The 22,910-nt window shown below is 47.1% G+C and overlaps 1 protein-coding gene and 1 pseudogene across 1 annotated transcript in view; one reads left to right on the forward strand and one right to left on the reverse strand.

Moving 5' to 3' along the window:
• Window positions 1–22,910, reverse strand: part of Cdh13 (cadherin 13) — a 949,947-nt gene that overhangs the window by 388,728 nt on the left and 538,309 nt on the right. The gene's annotated exons all lie outside the window — the stretch shown is intronic.
• LOC121447696 lies at window positions 5,917–6,030 on the forward strand (annotated as a pseudogene).

A 22,910-nucleotide genomic window follows, 5' to 3' on the forward strand; every position in this document is an offset into this window, starting at 1 on the left:
AACATTGCCTTCTGCATATCTTTTAGTTGTTAAAATCACTCAGGAGTCAGGACCAGAGGGCTGGCTCGGTGGGTAAGGGCACTTGCCACCAAGCCTGACAACCTGACTTTGATCCCCAGAACCCAGAGGGTGAGCGGAGATAACTGCCTCCCACATGTTGTCTGACTTCCACATATGTGCTAATGGCACAGTAGTATGTGTGTACAAATACACAATAAATAGATGTAATTATGTAATTTTTAAAAGAAATAAACTTATGGATAACATTTATTAGGTTCCATGACGACCCATCACAAATTAACCTTAGAATTTCATTCCCTAAAAGAAGCTTGCCTTCCAGGTTTGAAGATGAGCTGCATTGGAAACAGAAGGGGACTCTATTTAGCTCTTTGCTCTGAGCTGGGAGGTTTGCTGGCATTAAGTTTTCAGCCTGACCATGGCAAGGCTGCCTAGGTAGGATTTTGTCTCCTGACATTCCCTTGATTGTATGTGAAGCATTTCTAGCTGCCTCTGGGCTTATATACTATGTTATGACGATTTGACACTTCTTTAGGGGAAGTATCTATTAAGCAAGACAAGACATAAAAAGGCTTATCCACCAGTCATCTGATCAAAAAGTGGGTGGAGCTGAGCGGTGCTTGTGCACGCCTTTAATCCCAGCACTCAGGAGGAGGCAGAGGCAGAGACAGGCAGATCTCTGTGAGTTTGAGGCCAACCTGGTCTACAAGAGCTAGTTCCAGGACAGGTTCGAAAGCACAGAGAATCCCTGTCTTGAAGAAAAAAAAAATGAATGGAGTCACGCCCAGGGGCTTATCCATCAGTGCTGAAGATGCACTATCCAGCCTGCATCAGGACCACTCTGACTCCTCCTCTGTCCAGTGCTTGAAGAAGCTTTTCTTCTGGTGCTAAGAACACCGGAAAATTTTGCAAACTCCTTTTGGCAGTAGAGAAGCCAGGCCTGGTGACTATCACAGCTCTTAGATTTGCACCAACCTAACGTACACCTTCCTCTTAACCACTGTCTCCCCTTCCTCCATCTCATCCAAACACTGCAGAGGCAGCAGCAGCAGTGGCGGCAGCAGCACACTGTCCATCTTCCCGTTGTTCCACAGCTATAACTATGGAGGCTCACGTCCCTCTCCCATCAAGACACTTAAGGGCACGGCTAGCAGCGACAGGTAGTATTTAGGACACAGAGCAGAACCTTCTGCTATCTTTCCAGCTCCCTTTGTTTATATATCAAACAGGACGCTGAATTTGCCCTCCTTAAAGGGAGGCGAGGTAGTGATGCAGAATGGATCTTCAGGAGGTGGCACTTAACCGGGAGTGAAAGATTTATGCAGACAAGAAAGTATGAGAACAGGTCACGTGCCCGTCGTTTATAGCATCGGGATGTGCTCTATGCCATTAACTTTTAATTAACTCAATTAGGGCTCAGAATGTCTGACACCATGATGAGCACATACAAACACTCCTGTTGGTGTCGTGCTAAATTAACGTCTTGGAATGGCAAGATCTCTTCTGGCGTTAATGGCTTCTCTGCCATAGAGCTGTTAATTGTCCTTGGCACCTATGGGCTGGTCGCATCAGCGATGTGCCCATAGTCCCCAGAGTGCACACTCCAGAAATCCACACCAGACAGAACAAGGTGTGTTTATCTTTCAGAGCGTGGCCTCTGTTCCAGCATGATGGCTCCTCCTCTGGTATGCTTTTCCTAGCTCCATCCTTACTTTGTTGAGCATCTGTAGATAGCCTGGAGTCTACCTTCTATTGTCTATGTTAAGCAGACTTACCCTTGGCCATCCACTGCCTCTCAAACTGGTGTTTTTTGGACACAACAGTGAAGTTGCACACATGAGCTCACAGCATTTAGGGCAAGGTGCTAACACCCGAATAAGTACCTAGACAACAGCCCAGCATGGAGGAGGAAGATGGGCATCCTCCCCTCGCTGATGAAGCCCCACTCTTAGCTGATGAACCACTGGTGGTTGATAGCTGCCCAGAAAGGAACAGTCAGTTTTGTCTTTGTCTTTCTAAAGGGTGACTTCTGGCAAGCACAACATGCTCCAGAGAATGGGCAGCAGTAATTAGACTTGACGGGTTAAAAAAAAAAAAAAGAATAAAGACACAAGGTGAGTGTGAAATGGGAGGAAGACCTGGGAAGATGTGGGGAGGGATATAAATACGGTCAAAACACAACCTAGAAGATGCTCAGAGAATGAATAGTATATATAAAGAAGGTTCTTTAAAATCAGAACCACAGCTGTTGTTGGGGGCCATTTTCAATACGGCATTGTAGTTTTAACTAGGGGAGCCCTTTTCTCCCCCTTCTGAAAGGATTAGCAGTAGAAATGTGTTTTCATACTCAGGCATTGGCTCCGCCTCTCGAGAGCTGAGCTTTCCAGCGAAATCAATGTCCTCACTCATCTTAATTAACACTATTTGTATTAGTCACTGTCTTTAAAAAAAAAAAAGCTCCAAACAACCACCAATTTGTGTTCCGTTATAAAGGCCCTGTTTAATTTATCACCACACACATTTAATCAAGAGAATTTGAGAATAAATCTTTAAAATGATCAGACTGGCTGGTGTGTAGTCCTTTCCCATGGAGTGTTTCCTCTGCCAATCTTTCAAACTTTACACTGTGGTTCTGACGTCAGAGCACTGGGACCCTTGCTGACCGAGAGCATAGGGTCAGAGCTGAAGAGGAGGGGGCGGGAGAGCAATTTCTTTGAATCTGGAACTTCAGGACCTCCCTGGATGTTCCTTATAAGAAACACTGTTCCTATAAACAAAGCGGTAACCAAGAAGGCTGAAGCTCACTGGGGTCTTGACTCTAGGGAGGCTTCTTGGAATTTGCCAAGCTAAACAAGGCTTCCCCCTTCTGTTGGCCTTTGCCTTTCTGTCCCTGTGCTCACGAAACCTCACTTTCTTTTCCTGTTCATCTTGAGTAGGGAGGATCAACCACACTTCTTCCAGAAGTCTTCCTGTGGCCTGGGGAAATGGTTTGGTCAGTTAAGCACTCGTGTCAAAACTGTGCGGATAAGATCTGCTCCTCAGGGCCTATGTAAAAAGCCAGACACGACAGCAGACATTTGCGGTGCCAATGAGGGTGACATGGGAGGTGCAGACAAGAGGGTCCCTGGAGCTCTCTGGATAGCTGGTTTAGCAGTGTCGTGAGGCCAAAGGGAGACTGTTTCAAACAAAAGAAATAAGAAGCCTGAGGACCAACATCTAAAGTTGTCCTCTGACCTTCACAGGCACACTTATACACACGTGTGTACACACACACGCACGCACGCACGCACACACACACACACACACACACACACACATACACAACGATATCACATCCTGCATTCCTGCAGGGTCTTCTCCTTTTCCTTCAGTATTATCATTTATGCACCGTTTGGCTCCTGACCAGCTAAGAAGGCCCCAGACTCAGCTCCCAGAGTTCAGGAAGGGCTGGGAATTTCTAGAGGTCAGGAACCAACTTCCCTTCTTGGCAGACAACTTGCCACCTCCTCTGTCCCTTTACTATTTTTAAACACTCTTCCAGGCGCCTTTGTCCCTGTGAGAACTCTGAGAATCAATTCCTCATAAATACTTAACAATTTTATTTTAAAACCTCTCATGCCGAGTTCACGCACACATGGACTGCAGTCCACATCTGCGCTGAGAGGTCAGGTCCGCATCACATCCCTCTGGGTGTGGCTTAATGGAACTGCGGGCTTCACCTGGAATAAGGTGGGAGGCTTGTCCCTGACATTGTGTCATGTGATCTTCAGATCAGTCTCAGGGATCGAGACTCTCTCTCTGGGGGAGGAGACAGAAAAGCTCCATGGCTGGTTCAGTCCAGGAAAGACAGAGCTGGAACTTGAGCTTGGCTCTGCCCCCATCTCTGTGCCATGGCACTATAGCTGTTGCAAAATAGCACACAGAAGTCCCCTGGACTATATTCTATGTACTCAGCATCCATTCTGTGGCTGAAACAGCAACACAATGGCTCTAGAAGCCTAGCAGGGACGATGCAATGTTAGCAGTGGCCTTTACTTTCGAGCCAGGACAGGCCTTATAAAAGGAGCCAGGCTGGAGTAGGAGGCATTTCGTTGGCAGGATGAATGAGCCATTCTTTTGGGGCATTGTGACAGGACCTTTCTCGCGTGGAGAAAGAGCCAAATCATTGAATACACTCACGGAGACATTCTCCAGCTCTTAAGGGGCTTACTAGCTTTTCATCTGCAGGAAAGCCCTTCTGTACATGTGCTCTGAATTTTACAGAACAGATACATGTAAATACCCTACCACTGGTCCTGGTTCAAAGCCAGGGAAGGGTCAGGGAGCTTGGCAGCATAGGGGCATCTTTCCACCTCTCTTAATTGCAAAACCCTCTGTGATGGCCATACAGCCTTGCTGAGAAGGCTGTGATATGCCCGGACTTGGTACAATTAGCTTGGAGGGATGAATCCTCCATCTTTCTCATTGTCAATTTCCTTTACAGACAGGGATTTTTTTTTATTATTATTGAAACAAAAGGAGAGGCTGTGTGCATCCTCCTGCCTGCATGAGCCATCTGTCACAGACACCTTGGGCAGTGCAGCTACGAGCAGCATGAGGAATACTTTGATCAACTGCAGCCCACAAAAAAAGAGCCTGCCTCTTGTTTTCGTTCAGATGAAGCTGAGCATCTTGCCTGACATTTCCCCTATGAGAGACATTTTTACAAGGAATTTAATTGAGCCTCTTAGACTTGGTGGAGGAATCAGTTACTATCATTGTTACCATCAGCCAAAAGGAGTTGGATGAAGCTCAAATTGAGGAAACACCATATAAGCAAAAATCTGGGAGAATTATTGAGCAGACTGAACATCAACCCACACCGGATTCAAGGTGGCTTGCACAGCTAAGCACGGTGATGTATAATGACGGGGAGATGAAAAGAAGGATCAAAGGAAAGAGAAAGCAGGAGAAGATGAGAGAAGTAGCCTGCCACAAGATGTGGAGAACTATGAGTTTGACCTTGCTTGTCTTGTTAGCCAGAGCGAAGAGAACATGGTCAGAAACTCAGACCGCTCCTGGTGGTGGGAATGAGGGAAAATCTCTGCTACCTCAAAGAGGTTCCCAGTTCTGAGGTCCAAAAGCATCTGTGTGTTATCTTCCAGGAGACTTGGCACTGTGCACCTTCCAGCCCACTGCAAGGAGCTGCTGATGACTGGGGGCCAGACAGTGAGCTGTGTACGTGCTCAGGCATTGCAGAGCATGGTGACATAGTCCTTGGGTTAGGAGGCTGAGATCCAAAGGAGCGGTGGCATCCTGACAGTCACATGCCTCCTAATAAACAGCAGGGGCCTGCAGGTAAGCCTCTAGTCTTATCAGGGGTCACCGCATTCCCACATGCCTGAATTTTCCCTCTTCTGCCTTAACTTTGGGTCAAGTGAACTGAGGACCTGTCCCCTGTCACTCAGAAATGCAATCAGATCCCTGGGGCACTTATATGGCCTCAGGGCACAGCCTCTCCATTCAACATTGACCCAGGGCAGGCTGTTAAGATTACCCAGGTTGGCCACAGCAGCTCCCCCAGCTCATCCTGGCTGCGTATTCTCAGATGTTTTCCAGCAGAGCACACCCGCTCCCAAAGCATGGCCACTGCTTCTCCCAGTGGAAGTGGTTTGATCAAGATGACAATTGGGAAGGAACTCAGGCAGACAAGGCCGCTTTCTAAACCCCACCCAAATGTGCTCTAAGCTCTCATGTGCCAGACCCACAGAATGCATAACCCTCCCTGGGTATCTGGCACCTTATCCCAGAAGAAGCAGATAGCACGGCTTGCCCTCTGAGTAGTCCCAAATCATACAAGGCCATGATAGAGAGAACATCTACAATGCAAGAGATTTTGACATCCAAGAGGACAATTTTGTGCTCGCTTCGGCAGCACATATACTAAAATTGGAACGACACAGAGAAGATTAGCATGGCCCCTGCGCAAGGATGACATGCAAATTTGTGAAGCGTTCCAAAAGGACAATTTTTCAAAGTTATTGTAAGCTTGATTTGAAGGTTTTGCTAGTTGTTTTGCTGGAGGACTGAGAACAAGCCTTAGTGAGAGACCCTTTCCACCTCTGGCTGAGTACTCTCTCTGCACATGGTGCTCTGCTGAGTACTCCCTGAAATGCATTACTTTAGCACCTGGGATCACGTGGGTGTTACATTATGGGACCCACTTTAGAATATAGACAAGGGACTTTAGAAAGCTACTGTCTACTACAAAAGGACAGAGACGGGGTTTCAAATTGGATGCATGGATTTTAGGTCCCACTGCCTTATATCCTGACCTTTGACAGCATTGGCATCTGCCTAAGTAATTCTTTACTGCGTGGGGGTGAAGAGCTCTGATGGCTCCCACGACCTGAGCAGACTTCTGGCATATCAGAAGTAACTCGCCTTCCTGGCAATGATAATCCATATGTCTTCAGACACTGTTAGGTGTCTCCGAATGGACCAATCACATCCACTCCAGGTTGGAAGGCCTCACTATCCCCGCTTAGCCATGCAGGACTTGGCTCAGCCTGTGTCCCCACTGTCCTCGGCACCAGAGAAGATGACAGGACTCACTTTAGAAACAGGTGTATTCCCAAAGTGTTTCTGTAAGCACAAGGCTATAACGGTTTTAAGATGATCGTCCTTGCTTAATAAAATCTTATTCCTCCCATTTGCATTCATTAGGGAGTTACGGCTATGATTATATTAACCATAATATCCTAATAAATTCTTGCCTAAAGATGCACCAAACACATCAGGATAAATTAGAACTTTCTCTTCAAATTTTAAAAATGCCACTCAAACCCTGAGATAAATGTATGGGGGATGGGTCTGAGGCTCCTTAGAGTGATTGGTGCCGTAGCTTAAAGATGTCAAAACTGGGATAATGATGGAGCTTAAAACTTCAGGGCTCCCGAGGGATTGGAGGACAGGGGATATTTCTGTCATTTGTAGGGATTAGAAAATGCCCCCAACACCTACCCTGGGAACTACAAAGTAAAAAATCTTAAAATTTAGCTTGGAAAAGTGGAGAATGTTCTTTGTCTCTCTGTGGACTTGATCTCACTGTCCTCACTGGGTGACTTTAGGAGTAGCTTGGTTCTGCCAGAACAAACACAGCTTGCATGGAAGACACATGGTCCTTGACAGCCACCATTAGGCTATGGTTCTGAGGCAGAAGGCAAGGTCTAGCATTATGGTTTGAATGTGAATTGTCTCCACAGGCTCACATGTGAGCACTTGGTTCCCAGCTAGCAGTGTTACTTGGAGAGGGCGTGCGGAACCTTTATAGGGCGTGTGGAACCTCTCTAGTAGAAGAAGAAAGTTTAGTGTGTTTGGGGGGGTGAGCCATTCATAGCTTCCCATCCAAGTTTATATTTTCTTTCCTTTCATTGACCCCCCCCCCCCATTTCTTCATCTGGCCCAAAGAGATGTGACGAGTTTTGCCACCTGTGTTGGAGCTCAGCTCTGGGAATCATGTCTTCTCTGTCGTGATAGACTGTAGCACTTCAAACTGTGAGCCAGAACAAACTCTCTCTTCCCTAAGTTATTGGTGTCTGTTTCAGGTGTCTCTGTTGTAGCAACAAAATCTAAGCTGTCTCACAGTCTCTAGACCAGTCTATATGTCCTGGAGGTCTGTCCAATCCACTAGATCCTAGACCATCACAGACAGCTATCCCAGAAGAGGCAGGGAACTTATCTCTTCCCAATTTATCTCTCCTCCTTGAGATCAGGATGCAGATATCCTCTGGCTAGATCAAGCCTGGTAAGGACAACAGAGACCAGGATGTGGTGGAGAACACCAACTTTGGAGATGGATCTTCTAGAACCAACTCAGGTGCCATCACTTGCCAGCTGGGTGGCTAGGCAAATAGTCAACCTCTAAGCAACAGTTTCCTCCTCTGCAAAATGGGGGTGATACTAGACTCGAGTTCCTTGTGAGAATTCAAGGAGGTAACTCATAAGGAATACTCAACATGGTGCCTGGTGCCTAATAAAACACTCAAATGAATAGCGCTATTATTTTTTCATTAAGCTTTCTATTTTGAGATAATTGTAGAGTCATGTGCAATTTAAAAAAAAAAGTCACAGAGAGATCTTATACACTCTTAATGCAGTTATCCCCAGTGGCAACATCCTGCCCAACCATAACACAGTACTACAACTGGGATTCAATCAAGGCTGAACAGTTCTGCCACCCCAGCACCTCTGTGATACATTTATCCTTATCCCTTCAAAAATCAGGAGAGGCTGGCTGAATATCTAGAGGGTGATTGGCTTCGGGAGCGAGGGGTAGGAAAAGCACACATACAATAGCATACAGAGGGGAACCCACACTTTAGACATCTCTCCTTCCATGCTCTAGAGATCATGAGTGTGTCCATGTACTCCAATGCACCAGCTGTAGGGACTCCCTTTGGGATCCTGATTGTCACACACTGCATAACAATGCTGCTGGTTTCTCCACAAAGACCTTAAGTCAGCTACATGTCACTCAAAGACAGAGCACAGCTCAGACTGCTATTCTATAAATAGATCTGTGAGTGCAGATAGAAGTAGAGGACCTCTCTCCTGCTTGGGGTGCCTCAGTGGCTGCTTTGTGTACTTAGAATGAGACCCAATGCAGAACCCCATGACTCACCTCATCAGGGTCTGACATTCCCCTTGAATCCCATCTGAACATACCCCTCTGCAGCCAGCTTTCCATCTACTTTTGTAAAATAGTGTTTTAATTTTCACTTATGTGTATGTGTGTGCCTGTGTGAGTTTACATGTACCATATGTGTGCAGGTCCCCACAGAGGGCGGAAGAAGGCATGGGATTCCCTGATGCTATAGTTATGGTGTAAGCTACCCAGTGTGGGTACAGAAAGTGCTCTTAACCATTTGGCCATCCCCCCAGCCCCCAGTTTTCCAATTGTTCATGACCCTGAGGTTGCTGGGGTCTCAAGACATTCCTCCATTGGTCATGACTCCCCAAAGATCACAGCACCACTGGTTCCTGATGGATACTGGGATTTCCCATGTGCCCACAGGCAGCTCTGTTGAAGCCTAACATCTGCCTTCTGGTTTCTCATAGAGTTGCCTTTGGCTTTCTTCCTGGTACCAATCCCCCAGCCACACAATTCTAGTTTTCTTTAACGCCATCTTTATCTTGTATCTTCTCCAAGTAAAATACAACCAGGGAAGGGAGACCTCACCTAGCTTCCTCCCTTCTACCTTCTCACTCAGAGCAGCACCTGGTATGCGTCAGATGGTGTCGGAATGTTGAGAAAGCTCAGTGGAAGAAAAGGAACAAGAAGGCGAAGTGACTTTTTGAGCACTTATTGAGTGAAACACAAAATTTAGGTGGTGATGCAGCAGTCAACATTTCTTTAGCTTTGTGAGAAGTAAAACCTAGATCAAAATTATTTCATCTAAAACATGTGAGAATTGATGGTTCCTATCACTGTAATGTCTGTGGTCATGTGACAAGAAGGTGGGCTTCTGATAGCCTTTGGGAACTTGAGTTAGTTTGGGATCTAATGTCTCTTATCTCCTCACTCTTGCAAAGAAACAACAAAGCAACAATGACTGATCACTAGTAGGGCAGTGGTCAACCAGATGTCCATAGAAGGGAGGTGGATCTCAGCTGGCATGTAGTCAGTAGTATGCATTTGCTACTGGGAAGGTGTTGTTCAAATAGGAACGTGGACCTGTCTCACCAAGTCTTTCTTGGAGTGGCCTTTGATACTTTCCCAAGGATTCCAATCCCATCTGCCTAAAGAAGGAGAACTGTGTAGAGTTGAACCCATCACAGTTTCCTCTAGTACTGTCTTAGGAGGGATGGGCATCAGTTAGGGACAGAGAGATTCCTGCCTAGGAAAAGTATCTCGTCACAGATCTAACTGAGATGCATGGTATAGAGTCTCTGCTTTGCCTTGGGCTGGTGTGATGGACCCCGGAGACTCCGCATGCTTCACCTGACAACCAGATACAGTGGTGGCGCCCCTATCATAAGGATGTCCTCAAGCAGACCATAGTGTGGTTTCAAAGAGAAATGTCCCCCACAGACTTGTGTATGTGAACACTTGGTTCCCAGATGACGGCACTGTAAGGGGAATGACAGAACCTTTAGGAGGTGGACCCCAGCTGGAGGAAGTATATCACTGGGGTGGTCTTTGAGGGCTTATAGCTTCAGTTTCTTTCCTGGTCTGTTTCTCTACTTCTCATGCATAAATAATGTGATCTGCTAGGCTTTCTGGTCCTGCTGCCATGTCTTCTCCACCATGATGGATGCTATCCCTCTGGGACTGTGAGTCCAAATAAACCCCACCTACCTCTAAGCTGCTTCTCACAGAAAAGGAAGTGACATCAATACTAACCATCCTGTGTACGGGGTATACAGGTTCAGAGGCCCTGGCGTGCTGTGAAATGCTTAGCTACTGGCTCTGAATTGTAAAACAGCCTCAGTTCACAGTGTTTTCCCAGTCCAGCGGTGTCAGGCATACTGGTGTAGTTACAAAGTTACAAAGATGAACCCAGATGTGAAAGGAGATGGCAGCAGCATCTCCAGAGTGCTGGCATGAGTTGCCTCTAACACACAGCCTCGGATACCCTGCTCCCTTCGAATCTGGTCCATGAATACAAGACGCAGAATGATGGTGGGTGAGGTAAGGACACTGGAGGTCTGGAAGGACTGGAGCAGACAGGGAAGAATTGAAACGGGAAGCAGAGGGGAGGTTCCATTTGGACTCGAGCTGACATTAACAGGGAGGTGCTGGTGCCAGCAAGGATTAAGTATTAGTTCCTCTGGCAACAACACAGGGGCAGAGAGGATGAAGCAGAGGAAAGCATCCCCTGCTCAGGACAAGCAGAGTGAGAGCATTCAGAAAGCAGTGCCGCTGATGGACACAAGGAAGGACTGTCTCAGAGCTCAGATGGGTGGGAACAGGAGATGGCTTCTAAAAGCTAACGTGAGGTACTCAGGGAATGGCTAAGTTGCTACAGTGAGTGCTGCACAAGCCTGAGGCTGTGTCTGAACCCTCAGTAACCACATGAAAGCTGATTATAGTGGTATATGTGTATAATGCCAGTGCTGGGGAGGTGGAGGCATATTTATTCTAGGAACTCTGTCCAGCTAGCCTTAGCTGAGTTGATGAGCTTCAGGTTCAGTGAGAGACCCTGTCTCAAAACATGAGGTGGAGAGAGCTCAAAGAAGTCACTGATATTGATGTGTAGTCTGCACACATGGGCACATAACCACATGAACATGTACATGTAACACATCATGCGTGTGTGTGTGTGTGTGTGTGTGGCATGTGCATGCACTGCAGAAGAAAATGCTGGAGCTGTAGGAGCCTCAGAGAAGTGCAGAGGTGGAGGATGGATCCCCAGCCAAGGCAGGATTAAGGGGCTGAAATCCCAGGCAGTCCAGAAGTCAGCAAGGCAGAAAACCAGAAGAGGGCTGCTGCTGGGGATAAGATTCAGGGCCCGGTGTTTGCAAATGCAGATGGAGATAGAGCCAAAGAAGAAAACACAAGATACCTTCCCTCCGCTAAGGTGGGGGAAGATGATAATGATCCAGGAATAAAAATGATCACAATTTTTACGGTTTTTCACTCAAGAGTTCGCAACGGGTGAATTTTTAAAGCCCCACCTCTGGAACCATGGACACTGGCTTCCAGTTTTAGGAGTGATTTCAAAACCAGGGCTTCCAGGGAAGGAGTAGTTGCTGGTCCCTCGGCATCATTAAAAGGCAGCCTGCTGTACAATCTTGACTATAGCGATAAGTGACAACTAATTGTGGTGGGAACAAAGAACTTCCTGGCGACACAAGAAATGAGAATCAGATTTGGTTATTAATATGCTGAATACATATTATGCACACGCCTAGACTTCATTTCGGAGCTGGGGGGGTTTAGCCCCAGTTAGTGCTCCCCTGTGCGGGAAAACAATTCAAATTTACATTTCAAATGAAAAATCTAATTATTTAGTTAGCAGATGACCTCATGATTACAGATCTGCAAAGTCCACATCTAATGACTGTACGATTAAATGGATATCACGGGTCTGTAAGACTAAATGGATACCATGGGTTTTATATTACAGAGACCTGCTCAGACACCGCTTAGGTTTTCTTAGTGCGCCTGGGTAAAGTTTGGGGTAGTACTTAAAATGTGTGGCTTTCTTAGTGTCCAAGTAGGGGACATGGAAGAGAATTTAGGAGTCTGGTGTAGTGGTTCTCACCCTGCGATCCCTTTGGGGTTGTATAACAGGTATCTATCTTGCAGATCAGATATTTACATTAAGATTCATAACAGTAGCACAATCACAGTTATGAAGTAGCAATGAGATAACTGTATGGCTGGGGTGTCAATGCAATGAGAGGAACGGTACTAAAGGGTCCCGGCATCAGGAAGGTTGAGAACCACTGACTTAGTGGGTAAGGGCACTTATTGTGCAAACTTGAGGGGATTGAGTTTGAATCCCCAATTCTCACATAAACCAGCCAACAGACAAAAAAAAAAAAAAACCTGGGCTTGTCTGGGTATACCTGTAGTCCTAGCTCTGGAAAGCAAAGACAGACAGGTCACAGGGCTTCCCTGGGTAGCCAACCTAGCTCCCATAGCAAGCTTCAGGTTCAGGAAGAGACCCTGTCTCCCAAAACAGTGAAGACTGATAAAGGAGAGCATCTCGTATCTCCCTCCGGCCTTTGTTTGCATGCACACAAGCACAAACAAATGCATGTATGCATCAGCACACACACACGCATGCACGCGCGCACACACGCATACATACACACACGCACACACGCACACACACACACACACACACACACACACACACACACACACACCCCAAAAGGTAATTCATAAAATTTAGATGATTTCCTCCTGCTAGAATTCCTCTGGTATCTGACCTTAAACTGAACCGCAATGACGCCATCTTATATGAACAAATGACCTCCAGGTTATTCCCTAGACAGTGAAGGTGTAAGATGGTCGGTGGGGCAGAGATAAGGGCCGGACACCTTATCAGGTTCAAAGTAAAGCCATCAACTTCACTTTCATAATCCAAGCTTTCCCAAACACTCTTTTTTTCCCTTGGTTTTTTTTTTTTTCTTCAAGAGATAGCTGTGCAGCTTTGAAGCCTGTCCTGGACTTGCTGTGTAGACCAGGCTGGACTTGAACTCACAGAGATCCACCTGCCTCTGCCTCCCGAGTGCCGGGATTAAAGGCGTGTGCCACCACCTCCCGGCATCCCAAACTCTCTTGATCACAGATCATCTGCTGTTATTTTTTCAGTGATGCACAATAAAACAATATTTTGCTTGCTTGAGGCTGTGGTCCGTAGACAGGGCTGCTTGCCAGGCTGGCCTGACCAACTCATGTGAGGTTGGGCTATGGGTGGGCCCCTTCCCATCTGATCAGAATGACTCATTCTGTCTGAACTGGGTAAACAAATACAGCCTATTCTTTCCTCCCAGGAGGGTGGATTTTGGGAGTGCATCAGGGTACCCTTGGGTCCAGTCCCCAGCGAGACCCTAGTGACCTTTCCTAGAGGACACTTTCCATATATTGCTGCACTTGCTGCTTGGGGCAATCAGTGTGACCTGTGTGACTGTGTGGGTAGGAAGGGAGCTTGGGAAGCTCTCTGTGGTTCCCCAAGACAATGCCGTGTACCTTCTTCTGTGCTAACTCTTCCACTGTAATAAATCACGGACACTGTTGACATGACGCTGGGGAGCAAAGCCCTCGTTGACATACCCTCAAGTGCTTGCCAGGGGCTGTGTACAGTGCTGCACCCCACGCTAACCACTCTTTAGGTGTTTGTTGGATGAATTATAGGTCCTTTATTTATGAAGTCCTCTGCTAACACAGTAAAGCCCTCCTAACGCGTGCAGCCTTGGCCTGCGTGGAGTTCACAAATCTAAAATAAACATGATCAGTCAAGGCAAAGCCAAGACAAGATGCAGACAGAAAGCAGGGCAACCACAAACAAATGAACGTGGAGAAAAGTCACTGACACATCCTCGTCGAGCAGGAAGCACGGTACATGCATATGTTTCTAATTTGAGAGGCAGAGTGTGGACAGACTCTAGACTGTTCTATTTCTAGAGGCCACAATTGCATGATCCCAGGAAAGCCTTTCCTGCAAAGCCGATGGACCCATGTGGGAGAAGCAGTCATAGCCCATGTAGGAGAATTTATTGGCAATGGGGATATTGCTCAGAAAGACTAAGCCCTCAGAATGCGCCCATTAGATGTGCAGCTTGTGGGGCAGGTTGCTCACTCCAGTCCTTAGACCTTCACACACACATAGACTCCATCACTAATGGGTCATAATTTTAATTCAACAATGCCGTATTGCCCTGCCTTGAGTCCCAGTCTAACTATCAACTTCTAACACCCCTCATCCCATTTCTGCTTTGCTTTCCACAGCCAAACTCTGCCTGGAAGAGTTATGTGGAAATTCTAGAAATAAACAGGACGTTTTAAGTTGCCCATGCTATCCAGCTCTTTCTCTTAGGATGTGGACTGTGCCTCTATTCAGTGTTTTCCACACTGTATATGTCTCCTACCAGTCACTCAGATAACTCAGTTATCTGATCTACTATAGCACACTGCCAAGTTTGGGGTTCAAATAACCCTTATTTTACTTACTAATAGCCCTGGAGTATGAAAGCGGGAAGTAAGGGGTCTGAGGAGGCGGCTAGAGTGTGGTGGGATAATGGGAAAGAGAAGAGATGGCTCACACAAGCTATCGTAGCCTGCTGTATAACTGTTCTATTATATCATCAGTTATTGCAGTTAATTGCTATTGCAGCTAATTACCAAGTGAAACCTACCACGGATATGCATACACAGGAAGGCAATATAGCGTTTCTAGGGCTGGGCACTGTCTGGGGCGTCTGGAATCACTGTGGGGTCTGAAATGCAAACTCTGTGGGTGCACGGGGAAGAGTTGCTGCAACAACAAGGTAGGGTTTTTGCAGCAACACTACTTTGTCACTCTGAAGCACAGTGGAACCCAGATGGCTGACTGTACCACCAGTCCTGGGCACAGGTAGAGTCTTAGCTGTGGGCAGGGACAGTTCAGGAAGTACCAAGCCTTGCACAACTGGTACGAGGCACCCTTTGCAGACATGGTGCTCGGCAGCCAGCACTGGGGATGAAATATCAGGGTTCAAGTCTCGACTCTATTAGTTACTTTCTATCCAGTGTGGTGCAAGCTAGCTCACCCCCAGATGCCACAGTATCCACAATCGTCAACTGGAGGCAACAGTAGCATCCACCTCATTGAGTTCTGTCAAGAAGGAGAACAGCAGTCTTGGTAGCTCTTAGCACATAATGTTTGTTTGCGATCATCAACAGCATTACAGGGTGCCTCTCTTTGAGGCAGAAGAGAGGAGGAACATATAGGGAAAGGAGGGTGGGTAAAATGAGAAGGGCTTAGCCTTTAGAGGCAGACACAAGCAAGGCTAGGCTTCTCTTTCCTGCTAGGTCTAGAAGCATCCTCATCCTCAGACTCCTTCAGCTGCAGTTTGCAGGAAGACAGATCTCTAAAGCGACAACTTTGACAACTTTCTGGAGTTGCTTGCAACATTGTACCCCAGACATAAGTGCTGCCTGTTTGTGGGGTCCTTTCCCGTCCACTGATCTAACTCCCCAAGGTGGCCACGAACTTCACAACTGATCTGAGTTAGTTTGCCCTGGCCAAGCAGCCGTTGAACTAGCCAGTGTGTGGATAAGTGGGTGGGGAGAGGCAGAAAACAGACTTGTCCTTTGTGAATAAACAAGTTCCATCAGAGGCAGCAGACCCATTGCCACGTCAGTCTGTCTTCTTGGCTGGAAATGCAAGCACCACCAAGAAAGCCTCCCTGTTATGCAGCTAGACAGCATAAGCCAGCATGGGGTTCTCAGCCTGGTGGGTGGGAAGCAAGGCCCGAGACAAGTGGCTCTTCCGGGGGACTGAATTATTAGTGTCTTTGGGTGTCTAATCTCTGTTTGGAAGGGGCTTTCTCCTTTCCCCTCACACAGCCATGACAAAGTACCCAGACGGTGGCTCACTAACTTCATCTCCTCTTCTCATTCATCTTTTTTATTTCTAACTTGAGTTACTAAGTCACCGCTCCCCCATCCCCCGGCAGTGATAACTTACACCCGAGTGGCGCAGGTCTCCAGTTACTGAAGCCTTCCTTTATTTCTCTTAAGAACGTGGGCAGGGCTGTTTCACAGTGAGATGACAAGGGGGCGGTGTGGAGGGTGGGAGGTGATGCATGGGGCCCACCCCATCACTGGGTCGTGGCTTGGATGGCTTTTCTGGAGCATGTCACTGGGTTGCTAATGTGGGCACTTGGCAATGACTGGCCATCTCTCAAGTTAAAATCCACGATTCACTCTAAACCCAAACTCCGCTGTCAGCTCAGGTCAGAACAGGATGCCCGTGTCAGTCAAAACTACAACAGAGCAGAAAAGGACCTCCTATCTGTAGCACACCAGAACCAGCTCTCCGTGACCAAGCTGTGGCTGTGCTGGCTTCCTGTCCACAGTGGCATATAATCAGAGCCTTTTCTGTGTGGTGCTAGAGTTCCCAGCCAAGGTAGTCAGGTGCGGTAGTGATCAATATCCTCTAGCTAAGCTTGTTTCCTTTGGAGGTGAACACATGCTGCTCAGCAGAACATGGAATGAGAAGACCAGTACTGTTGAAAGGATGCTTAAGGCTTTCACACACATATACACACACAAACATACAAACACACAAACATACATGCAAACATACATGCCTACACCATTGTGCACACATATGCACACACCCATGTGTGTACGTATGCATGCACACACATGCATGCACACATGTACATACAAGCACATGCACACAGAGACTATTTGAATAAATTGCTGTCCAAAAGACCAGAGCCTTCAAAGAGTATGAGATAATAAACCCAGAGGGCCTACTCAGCCAGTCTAACCTGGATCTGACATAGAATCAAAGGAGGATGAAGAGAAAAACCCCAACACACGATCATGGGTGTTTTCTAGGTCGCATGTCAAAAAGAGTCATCTCTGTGAAGAGTTGTGCAGCCCAAACTTTGACACACAAAGTCTGGAGCATGCTTCTGCTCACACTCTTCTGTCACACATGTAAGGTAGACATGGTCTTGGTAACTGGGACCCAAGGGAAGGAAGCCCAGCCTTAGTGAGCAATGGGTAGTGGCACAGAAGCCCCTGGGACTGTGTCGCACTCCTCTATCCTCCTGTGAGACTGAGCATCACTCCATCTGCCTGAGCTCAGCCAAAGTGTCAGTGGATAACAATTAATTTACTAGTAACAAAAGGTACATATAATGTTTACATTGGCTGAGTTCCTTGGCCAGTACTATGCACGCACCATGCAACGCATCTCCCCAGTCCCAGCCATGGGTTACTTTTCTCTTTCTTTTTTCTTTCCTTTGAGACAAAGTCTCTCCATAGCCATGGCAGTCCTGAAACTCACCATGCAGACCAGGCTGTCCTGAAACTCACACAGATCCACTTGCACCTCTCTCTTTGAGTGCTGGGATCCAGGTGTGTGCCACCACAGCCAACTACTATTTTTTTTTCTATTTTTCAAGGCATGAAATATTTTTACTTAAACAAGGCTTTCAGCTACAGGTCTCTGAACTATCTTTTGTGGTTTATTTGTTCTTTTCATGTGAATTCATGGTCACTACAGAAAGAGGGTCAGATCCCTGGAACTGGAGTAGAGGTGGTCATGAGCTGCCAGGCGTATGCTGAGGAGTAAACCCGGGTCCTCTAGAGGAACAGTAAGTACTCACAACCACTGCGATCCTGACTGTTAGTTTGCATTGTGAGTTCTAAAGAAACTATTGAGTTTTAAACGAATCCTGAATATTTCAAAACCATCAGGGAATTCTCATGTGTACATAGGTGTGTATATATGAGCATGTGTGAGTGTGTTCTCATGTGTGTGTGCTGGGGACTGCTCTCAGCATCACTCAGCTCTCTGGTTTAGACAAATGGCTTGGCAAAGCTGTTCTATATTAACACTCAAGTCCTTCATGTAATCAGGGAAGTGAGTGTCCATCCACTTCAGAGACTGGCGCGCACGACTACGAAGCTCAAAATAAGCATGTCTGAAATCATACATTAAATATCTGAAATGCATTTAAATGCAAATTATTTCTGAACTTATCACAAAAGCTATCTAAAGTATCAGGAGATTGAGCTGCAGTTGAATGGTAACAACTCATGACTCATCAGACAATATCCATTTGGAGATAGCTTCTTCTTTGCATTTCACGGTGAGCCAGGTTGAAGATCTCAAAGGCAGCAAGCTATTAAAAAATAAAAAGTATCTCTGAGCAAGGCACATTCAAACATATATCCTCAGTATGTGTATTAACACTTAAAATATAATCTGCGTAAGTGTGCCATATAGCTGCAAATTGTGTTTCTGAATAATATCTACATAATTTTCAATAAACTAATAGTAAATTTTCTAGGTACTAGGTACCAAAGACAAATGGCCTTTGCTAGAATTAGTTTTCCCTCAGGAGTGAGGAAACAGAATCTATCTTCTGTAATAGGGAAAATTTAAAAAAAAAATCACCTTACAGAACAGAAAACGGGCATTGGCGAATGCTGCTTGGGCCATACTACAATGGGCTCATCTCTGAATGTAGGGGAGCCTGGGATTAGAGTAACGGTCAGTCAGAGGAAACATGACATGGTTAGATGGTGTGCACATACAGTGTGCACATACAAGACGACTTTGAGAATTCACTGGTGGCTTTCGTTCCTGTTTACACCGAGATCATAAGTACTATAGCTTCCTTATGGCGAGGGCTATCCTGTGTATTGTAGGTAGGATGTTTAGAAATATCTCAGACATTTATCCACTGAACATCAAAAGCATCTGTGATTCCTCCACACTGGCCAGTAGATTTCCAGAGATCACCAGTGGAGAATACAAGTCTACAGAGAACAGCCCACCTTTCAGTGCCGAGTGACAGATGGAGTATGTGGCTAGTAGGCTCTGTTTGGACAGAGTGGGCTTGTCCTTTGGGTCTTCCCCTGCTTGCTTCATAACCACCTTCATGACAGACAGATCCTGAAACCTCAGCTTCTCCACATGAAAAGCAGACAAAAATGAGCTCTCCCTTCAGGCTCTAAGGTTAGGGAAAGGGCAACGCTTACATCCTGTTCACCCTCAGATTTCTCCCATCTAGGAGCGCTTAGCACTGAAGCTCTGGTTGGGGGCACACTGAGCATACCTGAGCACTCAGAGTTCCTCAGGCTCTGTGTTGCTGTTTGCTCTTTGTATCATTTTCCTTTATAATCTTCTTCTACATTTTATTCATTTCTTCGAGAATGTCATATAAATTATTTTGGTCACATTCACTTCAATCTCTCCCTTAACCCCTCCAACTTCACTAGAGCAGGAGCTCAGCCTTCGAGGCACCTGCATCTGATGTCCTGTGCCCTCCTTGCTGGGTAAGTGGTAGCTTAGGGTCAGCCCTGGGTGGAACACTAGTGGCTGATAGCCCTGAGTGGCCACATTCCACATAGCTATCCTTGGATCTCTGGTGATCAGATGCCCCTGGGAGGTTTCTATCTAAGGCTCACCTTGTGCTCAGGTGACTGCTTTAGGACGGCTCTAAGTAGATGTGGCTTTAGACCTAAATGGCATAGATGTTAGTGTATGCCCAGCCCCCAGCAGAGCCACACACTAGGACAATGCCCTTTATATTGAGAAAACATTTGAGAGACTCCATGGTTTGGGGAGAGCCTGGGTGTTCCCACACTGGCAGGACAGTGTCAGAGAACCTGATTTAGCCATCACTACCCCTGGTCCTCAGAAGGAAGAACCACAGGATGGTCCTTATTTGTTCCTCCAGCTCTTCTCGCCCTCTATCTCCCCAAGAGGCCCACAGGACCATTTCCCTTCGCTTTCAGTCCACTGAACTGAAAGAGGAAATCAGGGATGGAGCCTAACACAGAGAAGGGGTCTATGGGGTGATGAGATGGCGTGTGCAGATTCTAGAAGGTCTGTGCTCTCAAAGATGCCGTCTCTATGCATCCTCCCCACCCAGCTCACCTCGAATGAGGAAGATGAAGGTCAGAGCCAGGGAGGTGAAGGTGTGCAGGAAGAGCCCAGCAACTGGTCAGGGTGGATGATGGTCACAGGGGTCATCTCTGCACAGACTCAGTCCACGTTCAGAACAGGACAATGGTCCTCTCCCCACTCTTTGACTTCCCCAGAACCTAGTCTGCCCTAGTTTACTCCCAAATGATGCCATCCACACTGACTGTTGCTTCCAACTTGCTACCCACTGGGGTAGCTTCCTAGAGACAAGAGCTTACCTGGAAACAGGAAGCTGAGTAGGATGTGGGTCAGGGAGGAAACCGCTAACTAATGTGATACTTTTTCTGGCCTGACTCGTGGGTTCAACAAACATGGGAAAGACATCTTCCCAAACCTACTTCCTTGCACAAACGTTCATTTGGACAATACAGTTCCTTTTATCTGAGACCCCAAACAGCCTGACCAACAGCCCCAGCCTCAGGTGATATGGAAGACAACACTGAACAGGAGTGACCGAGACCTCAGGGGAGGTCACGGTTAGGAGAGAGAGAAGGAGGGCATGGGCAGTACAGTGTGGAACGCTCATCTCGCCTCACAGACAGCCTCTTCAGCCTGCCACGTGGTGTTCTGTCTCAGGCGCACCCCTATACTGTTCTCTTCCATGGCATCCTGTAGTCAGCCTGGCCAGCATCGTCAGACAAGCCTCACCCAGTCCAGTTTGCTTTTGCCTGATTCCAGCTTCCGAATACCAGGTCTTCACCTCTGAATGAGGCTCTACCTGGCTCCATTTGCAAGAGCAGAAACGTGTGTACTCCTGAGACACCCACTCCGGTTTCTAAGTCTTTTCTGGAGTCGTTCTAACATGCTGAGAGAGGCGCACTTGGCAGAAAGGAGCTGGTTACAGCAGACATCTGCATCTTCAGAAGAAACCAAAAGAATATGGAAATGGCCTCTTGGTGCCTCCCACCTCACTGGGAGGAACGATAAGCCTTCTCTATCTCAAGATCTTCAAAGGCATTGCAATCAAAGGAATCAACAGCGAACAGCTCTGCCCAACCCTGCACACCAAAGTGAAACTCTGGAGTTCTAAAAGAAATTTTTTTCTCTCTTTTTTTTTTTTTTTTTTTTGGCCTAGAGATCCAGCCACGCTAGCTGCAGAGGACCAGGCAACACATAAAACACTCCCTGGCCTTCCCCCGCGGGGCTAGCAATAAAAGACAGCCTTCTGGGCTGAGCTCTGGGGAGGCAAAGATGTTTCTCTACTCTCGCAGGCAGCGGGTTTTCATTAAATGAATGCGTTTTTGAATTAATTTCTATTTCATAGCAATTTGAACGCTATTGTTGACTTGCTCAAATAAATTGTATCATCCTGAAACACAGATTGGATGCTACTTCCTTCCTGAAAACCCTGGGAGACCTGAGGCCTCTCTTGGAATAAAAATCTAAGCTCCTCTCTTACCTTGCAAGGCCTGTGTGATGAACACCTCACAGGACCTGCTGCTGTCATAGCCATGCTGGGAGCTGGGGTTAACCCCATCATGTCCCATGTTCCCTGGTGGAAAATGATTTTTGTCTGATACATGTCACCCTGGCTCTGGAATCCCAGAGATTCAACTCGCTGTCTCCTATCTTCTTCACACTAAGCAGAATGGCCCCTGTGGGGCTCTAAACTGATCACGGGAGTCTTCTGCCTGTGGTCCTCACATCTGCCCTCAACACAGGAAGTGCTTGGCCGAATTAAATGCCTCAGAGCATGCCCCCTCCCCTGTCTTCTTCCCTACCCATGGTCTGTTTCCTGTCTTGAGCCCTGCCTCATCTGATTGATAGCTGTGTGCACTTCTCTGAGGTGACAGGACTCTCCAACAGCTTCCTGCCTGGGTTTCTTATTGCTTAAACTTCTTTCTTTTTCTCCTTCCCTTCCCTTCCCTTCCCTTCCCTTCCCTTCCCTTCCCTTCTTCTCTTTCTCCTCCTCCTCCTCTTGCTCCTCTTCCTTCTCCTCTTTTGTTTTAAATTGTGCAGTTCTGGCAAAGTGCCCCATGAGTTTTGTCCCCAGTCCTGCTCACCTCCTCTGAGTGGATGTATAGCTCTCATAGCCTCCTGAAGTCAGTTCCTCCGCCTGATCCTTGTCGCAGGACAGACCAGGGCATGACACATCTAGAGGAAACTACAACAGCAAGCCTAGGGTCTCACTGCGGTGGATGTGATCGTAGGGCTCTTGCCCGCTCGAGCCTCATAAATACCAAGGGAATGGGCCTGGACTATTCCCAGCCTTGGGGCTGCGACCTGCAGCATAGTGCTCCATTGTAGTCCTGATCATAGGAGAAAAGTCTTTCCTAGCTGTGAGCCACAAGCATGGAGACAAGCGAGACGGTGAAACCCATGGCTGAACTCTGACACCTACCCTCTGCAGAGGGCCCTCGGTGTCAATCACAGCCTTTTCCCTGGGGATTTCCCTGCCATGGCTGACTTGGCAAGGGCCCTTCAATAACAACAGTGTCTACATTGCAGGCCAACTCCCACTACCATCCCTCTGGGCTATGGGAAGAGCATCACCCTGGAGATCCCCCAAAGTCTAGCCCTTCTCATCCTGTAGCTGCCCCATTTGGAGGGGTCCTCTTTCTAACTGAGCTAACCTTTGACCCAGACCTCACAGTCTAGAGTCTTACCCAGTCATTTTATATTAGTCTAACTAGCTTCAACTTCAGTCTAGGGTCTAGGAAAATCTCTCACAAAATTAACCCGGTCATTTTCTTCCCTTCAGGTTCTCAAATTCCCTTCCAGAGCAAGAAGGGTTCGAGGCCA

Source organism: Microtus oregoni, unplaced genomic scaffold (assembly GCF_018167655.1).
Source record: "Microtus oregoni isolate MIOR12 unplaced genomic scaffold, Mior012 000004F_ref0000308, whole genome shotgun sequence".
In the NCBI taxonomy this organism is placed as follows: domain Eukaryota; kingdom Metazoa; phylum Chordata; class Mammalia; order Rodentia; family Cricetidae; genus Microtus; species Microtus oregoni.